This window comes from Rattus rattus, chromosome 18, assembly GCF_011064425.1.
Source record: "Rattus rattus isolate New Zealand chromosome 18, Rrattus_CSIRO_v1, whole genome shotgun sequence".
NCBI lineage: Eukaryota > Metazoa > Chordata > Mammalia > Rodentia > Muridae > Rattus > Rattus rattus.
The window spans coordinates 29,881,384-29,897,024 of NC_046171.1; the positions used below are offsets into that span (position 1 = coordinate 29,881,384).

Consider the following 15,641-nt stretch of genomic DNA (forward strand, 5'->3'; position numbering starts at 1 on the left):
TTTTTGCCTTTAGAAAGTATACTGAGCCTTGTCATTATCCATACTCTCCCCCACCCCACAACACTATTTCCTCACTGTCAGTCTCCTTTGCTCAGGCCATCCAACCTCCCCCTTAGCCCGGCTTCTTGGTTCTTGGTGCCCAACCTCTCAGACTTAAGAAACCAAATACACAGTGGCCACTGCTCCATTCCCTGTGCAGTTTCATTGATGGTTGCCGAAACTGCAAGTGAGAAGATCACTAATAATGTAGTTGAGTACTAGTATATCAGAACTGAGTGAGACTTTGGGCAGTCAGACAATCTCACCCCTTGCTGGTCCTGCAGTAAGACCTTGCCTGTCTAACCTGTGCATCATCGTTTGAACGAAAGCAGCTGATTCACTAGGACACCCATTCTAATTTCAGGGCTCATCTTTGTATGTATGTAAACCCTGTAACTTGAGCAATTGAGCATTCTTCTGAGCTCCAAGGCTCCTGCCACTTTCAAACCTGCAAAAGAGGGAGTGATCTCTTGGGCATATACCCAAAAGATGCCCCAACATATAAAAAAGACATGTGCTCCACTATGTTCATCGCAGCCTTATTTATAATAGCCAGAAGCTGGAATGAACCCAGATGCCCTTCAACAGAGGAATGGATACAGAAAATGTGGTACATCTACACAATGGAATATTACTCAGCTATCAAAAACAACGACTTTATGAAATTCGCAGGCAAATGGTTGGAACTGGAAAATATCATCCTGAGTGAGCTAACCCAATCACAGAAAGACATACATGGTATGCACTCATTGATAAGTGGCTATTAGCCCAAATGCTTGAATTACCCTAGATGCCTAGAACAAATGAAACTCAAGACGGATGATCAAAATGTGAATGCTTCTACTCCTTCTTTAAAAGAACAAGAATACCCTTGGCAGGGAAGAGAGAGCAAAGATTAAAACAGAGACTGAAGGAACACCCATTCAGAGCCTGCCCCACATGTAGCCCATATATATACAGCCATCCAATTAGACAAGATGGATGAAGCAAAGAAGTGCAGACCGACAGGAGCCGGATGATGGATCCTCTGAGAGACACAGCCAGAATACAGCAAATACAGAGGCGAATGCCAGCAGCAAACCACTGAACTGAGAACGGACCCCGTTGAAGGAATCAGAGAAAGAACTGGAAGAGCTTGAAGGGGCTTGAGACCCCCATATGTACAACAATGCCAAGCAACCAGAACTTCCAGGGACTAAGCCACTACCCAAAGACTATATTGGACTGACCTGGACTCTGACCTCATAGGTAGCAATGAATATCCTAGTAAGAGCACCAGTGGAAGGGGCCCCTGGGTCCTGCATAAGACTGAACCCCAGTGAACTCTAGACTGTTGGGGGAGGGCGCAATGGGGGAGGGTGGGGAGGAACACCCATAAGGAAGGGGGGGGAAGGGATGTTTGCCCGAAACCGGAAAGGGAATAACACTCGAAATGTAAATAAAAATACTGAAGTTAATAAAAAAAAAAAAAAAGAGGGGGAGTGATTTTGCCTTATCGCTCCAACAACTGTTTGCACGGTTGATTCTAAGGACTGTCATCTTTAGAAAGGCACACATTTTCAGAAGAATCTTATGAAGAACGCTTAAGTGAGGGAATGTCCATCTCTGAGGAGTTACTTACTCCTCTCCTGACAATGTGCCTATTGTGTGTGACGTAAGATGGAGGGAAAATACTCAGAACACAGCAAGTGCATCCCCAAGACATAAGTAGAAAGAAAAGAACTGGTGTGTTTCATGAACACAGCCACAGAAGGGACTTCTCTCACTATCAGAGCTATTTCCTAGGTAACAAGGGTCAATAATTTTATTTCAACCACATAACTCTGTATAAAGTGGAGTGAGTGAGAAAGCTAGTTCAGGGTAAAGATACTTGAGTGTTACACAATAAATTCATTTTTATAAAGTGCAGTTTGTTGACTCTGGAAAAGTAGATGCAATCATGTGACCATTACACGGAATATTTCCATGTGTTTCTTTGCAATAGGTCTGTTCCTCAGAGTGACAGACTAAGGCACACACGGGTTTTCCTCCCTAGACTTTCACTTAAGTGTGACTCCACATTGAGTTCTCTTGTGTTACTCTTCTTTCCTTTAGCATCTTGTCCGTAATTCATTCATGTTGTCAGTGCAGCCGTCTTCCATGCTGTTTTCTTGCTAAGTAACAAGTAATTCAGCTTGTTTATTCGCCAGCTGATGATTCAAATTGGGTCCGTTATGCAAAATGCCACTATGAACACTTGTGCAAATAATTTTGGGTGGACTCAGGAGTGAAATACTAAGAGTCAGAAATTGCAACTTTTCCTGGAAAATGCTGGTTTACATTCCCATCTGTGATACGTGAGGTTTCCAGTCACTCTGAGTCCTCCCTGACCCTCTGTGACTGATCCAGTCGTTCTAACTCTGAGTTGGCTCGAGTGGCATTTTTAGTTGCATTTCTCTGATGGTTAGGGATGCACACCTATCTTCACCTGCATATCTTGCAGATTCCCCTGCCCCAGCACCCCTGCCCCCAGCACTCCAGATAGGGCTTTTTTTTATAGTCTTAGCTATCCTGGAACTAGCTCTGTAGACCAGGCTGGCCTTAAACTCAGGGATCAGCCTTCTTCTGCCTCCCTAGTGCTGGGATTAAAGGCCTACACCACTGGCAAGTCTTTCGTCCTTTGAAATTGCCTTATTCTCTTTCTTAAAAACAATTTTGTTTTGAACAGGGCTGGCTCTGTGTAGTCCTGACTCTCCTGGAACTCATTACGTAGACCAAACTGACCTTGAACCCACAGAGATCTGCCTCCCAAGTGATGGGATTAAAGGCAAGCACAACCAGGCCTGGCTTAAATTGACTTATTTTGAAAATAGAGGTGGAAGTCCCTGAAATTCTCCAATATTTTCCTGTATAGAGAAGTAACAAATCTAGTGGATAGACAAAGCAGAACTCACTTCACAAAGGGAACAGGCAGGAGCTAATGAGCCTCTAATAGGCCCCACTGTGGCCTATGTCATACCTGTGCACACTGGACAATTGATGCCTATGACAAGAGGTATATCAGAGCCACCATAATGTCTTTGCCTTTTGATTTTTGTTTTTGAAATCTAGATGTGGTTGTGCTTCATTGCTTTTTCTCTTCCCTGGAGTCTAGAATAGGACCATGATGAACTAAAGAAAACACATAAACTGGTGTTGCTAACGTAAATTACTCTAACATAGTGTAAGGTGACTTAAGCTTGAGTAGATGTTAAGAGCTATGCGAGTCTAGATTTCAGAACACAAACTCGCCTGACATTAGGTAAATGTTGCCTGATTGTTATCACCTCTTACGCCTGAAAAAAGAAGCAAATCAGCTCTTCCCATTGAAAATAGGATGTTTATGTATATATGATACAATGTAAACTAATACAGCAATAACGGTATTTTGTATTACAAAGAGCAAAAAGATTTCCACATTGATTGGATAGTCTATAATAATACTGTCTAATACATAGTATTTTTCTACTAAGAAGTTATTACTACACAATATTTATTAAACATCATTGTGTATATTATGTTGTACCCATGGGAGCTACTCAGTATGATTGTAATAATCTTGTCCATTTTCCTAAAACGTATAGGACATATAATATTATGTTCATTTTTACATAGTGGAAAGATAAGTACATACTTATTTTCAAGGGACATTTCGGAATACAGTGGCTTTACTTTATAGGTTTCCAATTTAAATGACATGAAGAGCTTTCACTTGGTACTTGTGGAGCTTAATAGAGTATACAGTAGATAGAGTGACTTGAGATAAAATGAATTGGGAAATCAAACATGATGAAATTCTTGTAAAAATAATGAGATCATGTATTGAAAAGAGGCCATCTTGAAATAGAAGAACCTGGTTGGGGTGGGGCCTGGGGGAGGAGCAGAGTTTATAGCCACAGCACTAAAAATAATTTCTACCCCAGACTCCAGTTGGAACATATGCGGCTCCAGTGTCAGGTGCACCTCTTCATTTCTTTTGCATTTATTTGGCCGCCAATAGTAAGCACATAAGTGCTCTCCCATAATGCCTGGCTTAGAGTAGGCAATCAGCACAGTTCAGTGTGCTACGTGGAAATCCCAAGAGCCTAAAGAAAAAAAAAGGCCTAAAAAAATCTTAATTTTTGTTGTTTTGCTTTCTGTTTTTGTTTTGTTTGTTTGTTTAATCTCTTCATCTTCTACAAGGTAGGATAGCGACAATCAGAACTAGCTTCGACCAGGCTAATGTACTCTGAAATATATGGGGCATTTCTGAATATCTTTCTGCTTTGGAATACCTTCTAATAAGGCATATCTGTCTGTGGTAGCTTGTTTAGGAATGGCCCCCATAGGCTCCTGTATTTGAAGGCTTGGTCATTAGGGAGTAGTGCTACTTGACAGGAACTGCCTTGTTGGAGTAGGCGTGGCTTTGTTGGAGGAAGTGCATCACTGTGGGTGGCCTTTGGGGTTTCAAATGCTCAAGTCAGGCCCAGTATCTTTTTCCTTCTGACTGCTTGAGGAACTGGTTGCAGGACCCTCAGCTCCTCAAGTGTCATGGCTGCCTGTGTGCTGCAGGCTTCCTGCCGTGCTCATAATGAACCAAAGCTCTGAACTGTAAGCAAGTCGCTTTATAGGAGTTTTCCTTTGTAAAAGTTGCTATGGGGGCAATATCTTCCTATGTTCTTATGGCTGTTTCTGTTTGGGAGACCTGCAGCTCAGCCCTGCTGATAGCAAGATGCCTTCAGGAGATGCAAAAACTGGGCATCCTGCTCCCAACCTCAAAGCCGCAGCTGTGATGCCAGATGGACAATTCAAAGATATCGACCTAAGTGAATACAAAGGAAGCCATGTTGTGTTCTTGTTTTACCCTCTTGACTTCCCTTTTGTGTGTCCCATGGAGATCATTGTCTTTAGTGACAGAGCAGAAGAATTTAAGAAACTCAACAGCCAAGTAATTGGCGCTTATGTGGATTCTTACTTCCGTCGTCTGTCTCAGATTAACACACCCAAGAAACAAGGAGGATTGGGACCCATGAACATTCCCTTGGTGTCAGATCCTGAGTACCCCATTGCTCAGGATTATGGAGTCTGATGAAGTTATCTCTCTCAGGGTCCTCTTTATTATTGATGATAAAGGTATCCTTTACCATATAATGATAAATGATGTTCCTGTTGGCCGTTCAGTGGATGAGATTTGGAGACTAGTCCAGGCCTTCCAGTTCACTGACAAACATGGTGAAGTGTGCCCAGCTAGCTGGAAACCTGGCACTGATACCATCAAACCTGACATCAATAAGAGCAAAGAGTATTTCTCTAAACAGAAGTGAGCACCGGACCAGTTTTCTGCCAGGCAGCATTGAGCAGACAGAAGAAAATCATGCTCTACTCATGCTTAAACCCATGGTGTAGTGTGATTCCAGATAAACCTTTCCTACAGGGCTGGGGGTGGTTAGCCTTTCTTCCACTATTGGTAATGGCCTGACCTGTGTTTTGGGCAGATCGTCTTATGTCTTGAATCAGTCACAGAAACCAGCCTATTGATGATGATGATGATGATGGTGATGATGATGATGATTCTTTTTCCTCCTCCTCCTCCTCCTCCTCCTCCTCCTCCTCCTCCCCCCCTTCTTCCTCTTTTTCTTCTTTTTCTTTTTCTTCTTCTTCTTCTTCTTCTTCCCTTCCTCTTCCTCTTCTTTTATTTTTGTATCTATTAAATGTGAACTCTGAGATTAAAATGAGTTGCTATGGCCATAGTGTTTCTTCACAGAAATAGTGCATTTGGTATGACACTACACTGTTCAATAGCCTTTTCATCATAGAATCCCATTTTCTATTCTAAGAGTACATGTACTGTGTCAGAGGTACCCATTGTTATGGGATAAAATAGTCTGGTGATAAAAGATCTCAAGGCTAGGCACATCCCTTAATATCTGTCTAGGTAAACTGAGAAGGGAAAGATTTGATCAAGTTATCCCAAACTTACCAACCCTTTATTGACACAATCCAATCCTTGTAAATGTGTGTTAGTTGGTTTGTGCTTTCTGCTTATGTAAATTTTTCGCCTTTTCACAAAATAAATTTAAGATAGGAGCAAGGGCCCCACTCACAAACTCATTAAACTTTAATAGTGAATACTTGAATAAAAAACTTGATGACTGAAAGTGATTGGTAAGTTGAAGTCTCAGGAGAGGATCCGCAAGCCATAGGAAGATTCCACATGGTGATAATACAAGTAGGATTAATTCAGTAAGATTCTTAGGTGACTTGTTAGGGAAAAGAGCCCTTTGTCTTGGCTACTAGGACTCTAGAGTTCATCCCAAATGTCAACTGCAGTAACTAAATGATTCTCTGTATTTCTGGCACAGCAATTGGCTTTTTTCTTCCTCTGTCCTTTAATTCTCTCTTTAGTTTACAATCTATTTACAGTCCTATCAGAAATACATATTTTTTTGCATTTTATGTGATCTCAAATTCCTTTGTTAAAAGTAGAATCGTAGACAAAAATAACAAGACCTTGTAGAGATGAAAAGAAGTTTGCAACAGTATAATCTTCACAGGCCGAGGCCAGTGAGAAAGGCAACAAGAGAGGATGAGACAAAACCCAGACAAAGAAGAGCAGCAGGAAAAGGAGCCACAGGAAGGAGATTCTTTCCTGCCCCACAAAGCCAAACTTCAGTTCCTATTAGCTGCATGGACCTCCTCCAGACAGTCCCTATGCTAATCCATTGAATGCGCCACACCTATGTTCTTAAAAGAACAATATCACAGACTTGGCTGGTGAGGAAGTCCATAGCAATGGCAGGTTATATAACCCCAAATGGCCAACTCACAGATTTCCTCCTGCATCTATTTCTAGAGTGTTGGGATTAAAGCATGTGCTACCACACTTGGCTTTCATTATCATTTTCTAATGATAATTTTCAACTCAAGAAGAAATGCTGAGAGCTGTGCCTAATAGGATGGTAGAGTGCCTTCAACAGCTCTGTCTAGCATCCAAAATCTCCCAAAATGAAGTAGCTCATCACCTCGTTTAAATGAATGCCTATAGTTCTATCTCCCCTTGCTTCATCGTTTTGGACCTGTGTAATCCCAGGAAGTCATCCTATAAAAGATCGGAGGCATGGGAGCAATAGCCAGCATAGACACCAGTATCTCATTTCCAGGACATAGCAGGTGTCCATAGTGAGGTGATAATAGTTTTGGAATGTTATTGGATAATAGTTTTGGATAATTATTTGGAATATTTGGATACTAGCTTTTAAAACTAATTGGCTAAGATAATGAATTTTATGTGAACTTTGTCTAATAGAAAATAAAACAAAAACAAAATTCTCAAAAAGGAAAGAAAAGAAAAAGGAATTTATGGTAATAAGCTATTAAAAAAGCCAAGGGCTGGGCAAGCCTAGCTTATCACTTATTTCTTGTATATCTCCACTCATTTATGACAATCTCATCAGCTTGGGGGAAGCTTACTTTCAAGGCACAAGTTAAACTATCTGCGTTGCTCCTCTGCTTCTAGAAAGTCGAACAGAACCTTATTAAACAATTTACCTTCTAGACAAAAAGCCCACATAGTGATCCAGATAGTGTGTGAAGGACTTCTTTCTTGGTTTCACATCTAACTTTTATGAAGCCACTGGGCACCATCACCTTCCTCACGTTACACTTGAGAAAATGAGATCTCATAGAGGTGGTGTGAATCATTTAAGGTCATCCTACCAGTTACAGAGCAGAGATTTGAACAGAGTTTTTTCTTCTGCACCATACAAAGATCTCTTTAAGGAGCAACTCAACTGAACAATCTCTCACACACATAATCATATTTAAGTAATTCATAGAAAATTTGTTTTCAAAGACATTACCATCTTTCCTTAGTGGTACATTATGCTGGTTAGTATCCCCTTCAAAGGTACAAAATACTTCTTTATGTCTACATTTATTTTTTATGCCTGGCCAAAGTCCTTTCTCTTTTGTCTTTTTCTCTATTGAAGCAGGGACTTTAAGGCATATCAACTATATAATATGGCAGACAGGAGGGAAAGATTCAGTCCTCAGATCTTTACATTCTGAAAACTTCTAACATCAAATGGTTTAATGTCAAAAACGACAGAACTTTAGGATTGGTGCTTAACACATGCAGTGTTTGAGCAGCAGCCCTTGGCTTTCAGAATCAAATATTGCCATCAAATCTCATGAGGAAGAGGCGTCTCTCTTCAAAGTTATATTTTCTCGGAAATGGACTATTACCCTTAGAAAAATGTGAACAACCAATAAAACGGAATGAAAACCTTATTCCTAGTGTTCAGTTATATTTTATTTTTGTCCCATTGATGCAAAATGATGATAGTCTATCTTAAATGAAAATTTAGCATGGCAATTTGTATCTCTTCTATGAAAGTATCTTTGTTCCTTGAGATCTCCCACAGTTCCACTTTCTTAATTCAAGGGAAAAAACTAGAAATGCAACAGAAACACTAACTCCATCGTTAGCTAGCACTGCTGTGGTTAACAGTGTGTTGAACTTGTGACAACACGGTACTTTCATTTCGAGGCAGACTGACTGTCCTGTCCTTATCAGAATAAAAAAGAATACTGAGCAAACCACTCATTGAACAGGCTTTCCTGCCAAAGAAGAAAACAACCAGTGTAATGCTGGGAGCTCCCATTTCAACACAAGGACCCTTAGCTTTATTGACCATTTTTAAAACCTACCTTTGCTAACCAGAGCTTCCAACTAACAAACAGACTTCAAGTTTCTAGGCATTTATCCCTACTTCTGTCCCTTTTCTACTCATGAAGGAGCTAACAAGCTGTACTGTGGCTAAAAGGCAGGCAGCAGGGAAAAAAAAAGGGGGGGGTGCTCTATTTCATTCCAGACTCTGGCTAATTGGCATCCAAATAATTAGGAGCAGCTTTAAGAATAATCAATACCTCATAGAGGCTCCATGATGAAATGTCAAATGGGACACAGGGAAGAGCTCTGAAAAAAATGTGAACATTGATCAACTAGTAAGTACCAAGGCTGTGGCTAAAAGCAAGAAGTGAGACAGAGGCAAACATCCCCCCAAAAAGAGAGGAAATTAACAGCTGGCTGGCAGCAGCAAATTAATAGCTGGGAAGAAAATCAGCTTTCACTTCCAGTGAAAGGATGGCCAGTAATTGGTAGTTTGAACAGTCATGATGATTTATTCTCAAGAGACTTAAAAAAAAAAGCTTGTGTTGTGTTCCATTTATGTTATATAATAAATATCTATCCGTAAAACTAAAAGTAAAATCCTATGCAAAGACTTCCTCTGGCTATGTCTCCAGGTTCAATTAAAGTGGAGGGTGACAGCAATTACCCAGATTTAAGAAAAGCGATCTTACTTTTGCTTATATGAACAGGTATGTTCAACTCAAAGTTATGGTTCTCTTTAACTCCAACACCTAACGGTCATTGAGTAGAACTGACCTATGATGGTAATATATTTGGCAGGTGTTAAAAGACCCATCTTAGAAATTTAATAATAATAGCATATTTTATAATTGCCATGTAAATTGACTATGCAAAACAGGTAAAGTATTTAATAAACAGTTAACAAAGCAACTGTCCCAATATATTACGATGTGGTTACTTCTCTCCCAGATTCCTAGTCTACAGGCTAAGGTCTTGGAAAATGCCGAAATAGACTTGGTGCTTCTCTATAATCCTTGCTTTTCCCTAATAAGTGTGATTGAGACTTGTGCTTGCTGTGGGAAACACTTCTGAATGGAGGCATAGAGTACACAGGCATTTCTCCTTTCTCAGCAATACAGTGACCGTTCTCTGAAACGACTTGCTTATCTGCTTTTGTGCCCATCACGGGAGCTTCTGGAAACTACGTCAAATGGAAATCATGTGGCATTTCTACTTAGACAGACTGAGTGAAAGGACGTTCAGACACCTGCTCAGTGGGCTCAGAGTAAGCACTATTGGCCAGTCGTGCCATCGTCATTTAGTCCCATGCATAGCAAACTGACTTCTGTAATTGAAACTCAAGCACGTTCACAAATCACCCCAAAAAAATGACTTTCCGGTAGAATTTATCTCCTGAGGAAGTTGTGGTCTTATTTTTCAAATCCCCAGAATTCAGGACTAGGCCAAGAGATGGTGTCTGAACTGCCAGATACAGTACTGGAAACCCAGGACTAGAAATGCCACCAGAAAGTTGTGACCTTGAATTTTTCATCGAGTCATTTTGACTTTTATTTTCTTCAGCTCTAAAGTGAAGAGATTTGACAATATGAATTTGAGGTTACCCAATCTCGTCAAATCTTGCCCTTTTACATTAGTGTATAATTACCCTATGATCTCAGAGGCTAGAGGTGTTAATGTTAAATAAATTACAGGATAAAATACTGGAAACGCAGCTGCAATTCTCCTGCTGTGAACTGCGCGGTCTGGGTTGGGAGGCTAAGAGCCTTTTCTATGGTCCTGGGCTTTTACACCACCAGCTCTCTTTAGAGACGGAAGGACGAGATATAAACCATTATAGTAAAAATATCTCCATTTCTCTGACTTCTTCCATTTGACTGACGTCTTTGCTACTGAGTTGTCATTGAGCCTGGCCCAGGTCATGTGACTAGCTTCAAGGGATGCCTTAGGTCACCTGTTATCAACACCTGAAATCCCACAAAAGCCTCAAAGCCTTGTTTACCAAACTTGAGTAGGACTCAAGCACATATTTTCAAATTTTATATCCATAACAGCTCAGAAAAATGTTAAGGTGTAACTAAAAAAAATAACCCTAAACAATAAAAGTGACCGGCAGTTACAATGATAAACGCAGTTCTTTGGCTTCTGGCCTTTTCTTTTCTACAACTCATTACTTTCCACAATATGCAGAAAAAAAATGGTGCCAAGATGAGTGAACAATAAGTTAAAATGAAACAGGGCTCAATCAGATTGAAATCACAGGCAAAGAAAGGTTTGATTTCTAATAATTCCACATCCCTGAATATGACTGTCTCCACATATTCATTTTTTCAGATAAATAGATGCATAAGTAACTGCTCGAAGGCATATGCCTATGTGCTAAAAGAAAAACCAAGAACCCATTAAGCTATAGAAAATGAGAAGAAAATGGTGTTTCAACATTTGGCCCTCAAGACTTCCTTTCGCAGTTGACTTAATGCTACTGGGTAAAATCTTTAGTCATGATGCAAGGTTGTCTTACCTTCCCCTCCATCCTAGTTACACAATTACTTAAAAAAGTTACCAACTATATACACAAAATAGCAAAAAAAATTGTCTTCATTTATGGGTCTTTGGTGATAGGCTGCCAATGTGGTATGCTTTTTATAGTGAGGCATTGTTATTCAATGAAATTTCTCTGCAAGATGACAGCTCTAGAAAGAGCAAACACTAGACTGTGATTGTCCCTGCCTATCTGTGAGAGCGTCCTGAGAATCCTTGTTTTCTTGGGGGAATCTGCTTCATGCCTCGCCCAAGAATGTCTTCTTTGTTAGCATCCACAAAACATAAGGAATTTCCCAGATACGCGGTAGGCAGACAATCTGCCATGCTGGGTCTGTCTCTGTCGGTTTTCTGGCTTTCCCAGGGTACCCGAGGTGAAGCAAGCCAAGCCAGGTGACACCTGGGAGTTGATGAGATTTGGAAGAAAAAGCATATTTAACACATGACCTTGTTAATATCCTTAATGCCCATTGTCAGTTGGCCAGCTCGGTGATGAGGGAGGGCTGGCAAGTTCCAGGGTCCTGGAGTGGTTCTTGGGTTACTGCCCATGGATAATTGCTATTCTTTCCCTTCCTAGATCATTTGGCTTAGTTCCTAGGGCACCAGATATTCATGCTGGTGTTTTCCCATGGAAACCTTAGCAGAGTTAAAAGTAACATAGGACTTGCTGGGCAGAAGGAAGAAGAATGTTTTAATTTTTGAGATCAAATATACGTCTTGGTAAACAGAACTGGAGTAGTGTGCATCTCAGTATCACTGAGGATAAATATAAGTGTTCTCATCACAAAAATATTAGACATGGGGGTAATAGATGTATTAAATCAAAAATCATTTTATAGTCCATGAATATGCATAACTACAATTTATCAATATATAAAATAATAAAAATTCGCATTCAAATCCAACAAAAAGTGATATTAGGTAAGACAGTTTTTACAAAATGAATTCTGTGTTTGCTTCAACAACACATATACTAAAAACGAAATGTTTCAGGGAAAGTTAGCATGGCTTGCATAGAAGGACAACATGGAAATTTTTACAGCAACCCATATTAATTAAATAGGGGTCACGCCCAGAGTTCAGTGGTAAAGCTCCCACTTAGCATGTATGAGGCTTTAGGTTCAATTCTTTATCATAGAATAATATTATTCAGACTATATACAATAGAAACCTTTCCTGAGATGCAAAACAGTTAGCATTTCAGCCTTCAAAATGGTGGCACCACTACACGCTTCCCTGGGCTGGGGGGAACTTTTAGACGGGACTTCCGTATCATCAGTTAAAGGAGGATTTAATAGTACTCTCTTCCACTGTTCGTAGTATGTGAACTCATTCAGGTCATTTTGAAAAATAATATGGCTGCATAAATTCTGCATTTGAGGACATTTGGAATTTTATCTTAGAGTTTCAGTATTTTAATGTGGGGTATTTAATGGCAATAGATAAATAAATAAATAAATAAATAAATAAATAAATAAATAAGCAAGCAATATTTCAATACACTTGGCTCCCTATCTAGGGTTTCTAGAGGTTGTTATTGGTCTATTGAAGTCTAGTTTTTAGTTTTTCCCATGTGAGAGCAAGATTCGAGGCAGGGTGAATTATAGATGCCTGACCTCTGACATCAGAGCCCTGAGTGTCTCCTTGGGATGAGTGAGAGTGAGTTAGGTAAGCAGTGAAGAAACCACATAGTGTTAGGTTGGCATAAGAACGTTAGAGAAGTCACTGGAAACAGTACTCCAGGGGAAAGATGGCCGGTCTCTAGTTAGGTTGAAGACAAGATGAGGCATCTCTAAGGGGAGCTACATGTATTTTGCGAGATGCGGGGTGGGGTAGCATTTATGGCTAAGCACCAGAACACTGGAGGGGGCAACAAAGAAAGATTCCAGAAACCAAAATGGCTGCAGTCCGTGAGAAAGAAGGGAGAAGAAACGTAAGCATTCCGACAGTTCCAAGACACGTTATTCTATGTAAGGTGCTTTACCTTTACTAAAGATTCCTTCAGCTGCCACATACATGAATTGAAAGGGACAGTGGACGACGAATGTAGATCTGGAAGCTGGCAGCATGGACCGGAGCACTGACAACACTGTAGTGAGGAATGGCATGGATTTGTAATGAGGCTCTGCGAATGAGTCAACAGGGCTTGCCGCAAAGACACCAAGCCCAGATTATGAGACAGAAGCTAATCAAAGACAGGAAGTCCTTACTTTACTGTTTGAAATTATGAACATAATGAATAACGAATCAGTGAAATCAAAGGAATTCTCTTTACCTACTTAACAAATAATTGACATACGGATACAGCTAAACATGATCATCCATGGTCAATTATAGGACAGCATCTAATAGATGTGCAAGTGATAACGTAAGAATCCTCCATCTTAGAAATGTCCTCATCAAGCATGAGGACATTGGATGAGCTTCAGAAAATTTTCTCTTTGCTTGGTTTCCACCCGTCTTCCAAAACTCCCATGCCCTTTAAATAGTGTATCTCTACATACTAAGAGGTGTATATGTATATGTATATGTATATGTATATGTATGTATGTATATGTATATATATGCATACAAAATTCATTTTAAAATCCTTTAGAGCATTAGATATCTTACCTTAACAGCTTTATATTAGGAGAAATTCGAGGTACTTATCTTTCAAGCTGGAAACCAAGGTCACTCTGTCTGTTTTCTCACCTATAACCTGGAAATTAATGGTAGCATCTTGCACAGAGGGGTATCTTGAAATTTAAATGAGAGTAATTATAGCATCCTATGTAAATATTTTCCACATGTTATGATTTCAATATGTTTGGAATATTGTTTTCATTTAAATTTACCCAGGCCTTTTCGAACACGTGTTCTTTAGTGGTTTTCATCAGCAAAATGAAAATAGTTTCTACCACCTTGTCAAAAGTCTTCTTGCCTGCGGAATCCTGTGCCCTTTTGAGGAGTTTGTCATTTAGAAACATAGTTTTCGCCTTTGAAGTGAATTACAGCAAATCCATAGCATATACCCTGCTGTATCACATCATGTCAAGTGTTCAGAAGCCTGGGAATACACACCCTTTATGGCAGTGTCTCCCCTCCGCCTGTATCCTACCTTTGCCTACACTTTTGTATTTAAAGAACTGCCTAACTACAGCTCCTTGGTAAGCACGAGGCACCGATTTTTCTTACCTATTTATCCTGTGCTAACGCTCTGAAAAGATTTGAGCTGGGTCACAGAAAGGGATTGCAGCTTATAAATTATCTTCAAAAAAGTCACAAAGTTAAAGGAAATAAAAGGAAGGAAAGCTATATCAAAGTTTTACAAAGATTTCTGTTTTTCATAACTAAGAATTTTTCATGCAGTTAATTCAGAATATTTTACAGCCTTCCAATTAATAATCATAAAACATTTCCCATGGAAGTAATAAGAATGGGATATGTCAGCATATATATATTATAATGTCCTGGTCCAAGGTCACCCTTTCCCCCAAACACACACAGTATTTTTTGAAAATATATTCCATTTTCCTGTCCTTTTCAAATTATTTCATGTTTTAACTCAATAAGCGAGAATAGATTTAATAGTAAATATATTTATTGATCCAAACAAAAGCAAAAAGGAGGCAAAGATCTGCTAATGTGCACAAAATATAGTTTCTAAATGTTTTTCATCTGGCATTGTAGGTTAGTCATTTTTATATCTTCACGATGTTTTTGGCAATGATAGAAAATTGCTGTCTACATTTGATCAGGTCAACCATGAATTAATGAAACAGCAAGTTACAGCAACATTTTGGTTGTTTCTAATATTTTAACATTATGTACAATAATCATGAGTCTAATATTCCCATCTTTTTTATTTCATTTAACTCTCATAAATGACATGACCAATTGTAACAAAGAACACCAACAACAATGTTGTTTCTTAGTTCATGCAGGAGGATGCTAGTGTTGCCCACCATCTCGGTTCTCGTTTCCTACTTTAATGACTGTAGGTAGAGAAATATTTACTTGTTCCGATAAGTAACTTTAAATTTTACATTCGAACACTCAAGAAAGGAAAGGTCACTCTCTCTCCTTTCTTTTATTATATAATTATTCCCCCCATTTATACCTAAATCCTTAAAAATACATAGTAATACCAGCTCACTGACAAATCATTTTATTGCATGCTAAAAGCCAATGGCTTTGTGGGGAGAGGTATTAAGTATGTGCTTTTCTAGAAATGCATTGTATTATATATTTTCAGTCTTTTGCTAAGAAACATCAGAACCTTCTGAAGAGTTGGGGGCACACCCCATCCTGTATATACTGTTCCCTAAGGGCCTCAAGAGGCAGAGATGCAGAGTTAGTGAATAATTTAAAGGCCAGGCTGTGTTCTCTAACAGCTATTTTAAGAAACACA

The 15,641-nt window shown here is 39.5% G+C and overlaps 1 protein-coding gene and 1 pseudogene across 2 annotated transcripts in view; both read left to right on the forward strand.

The window, feature by feature from the left end:
* Positions 1–15,641, forward strand: part of Slc35f1 (solute carrier family 35 member F1) — a 384,770-nt gene that overhangs the window by 199,753 nt on the left and 169,376 nt on the right. The gene's annotated exons all lie outside the window — the stretch shown is intronic.
* LOC116886813 lies at positions 4,769–5,545 on the forward strand (annotated as a pseudogene).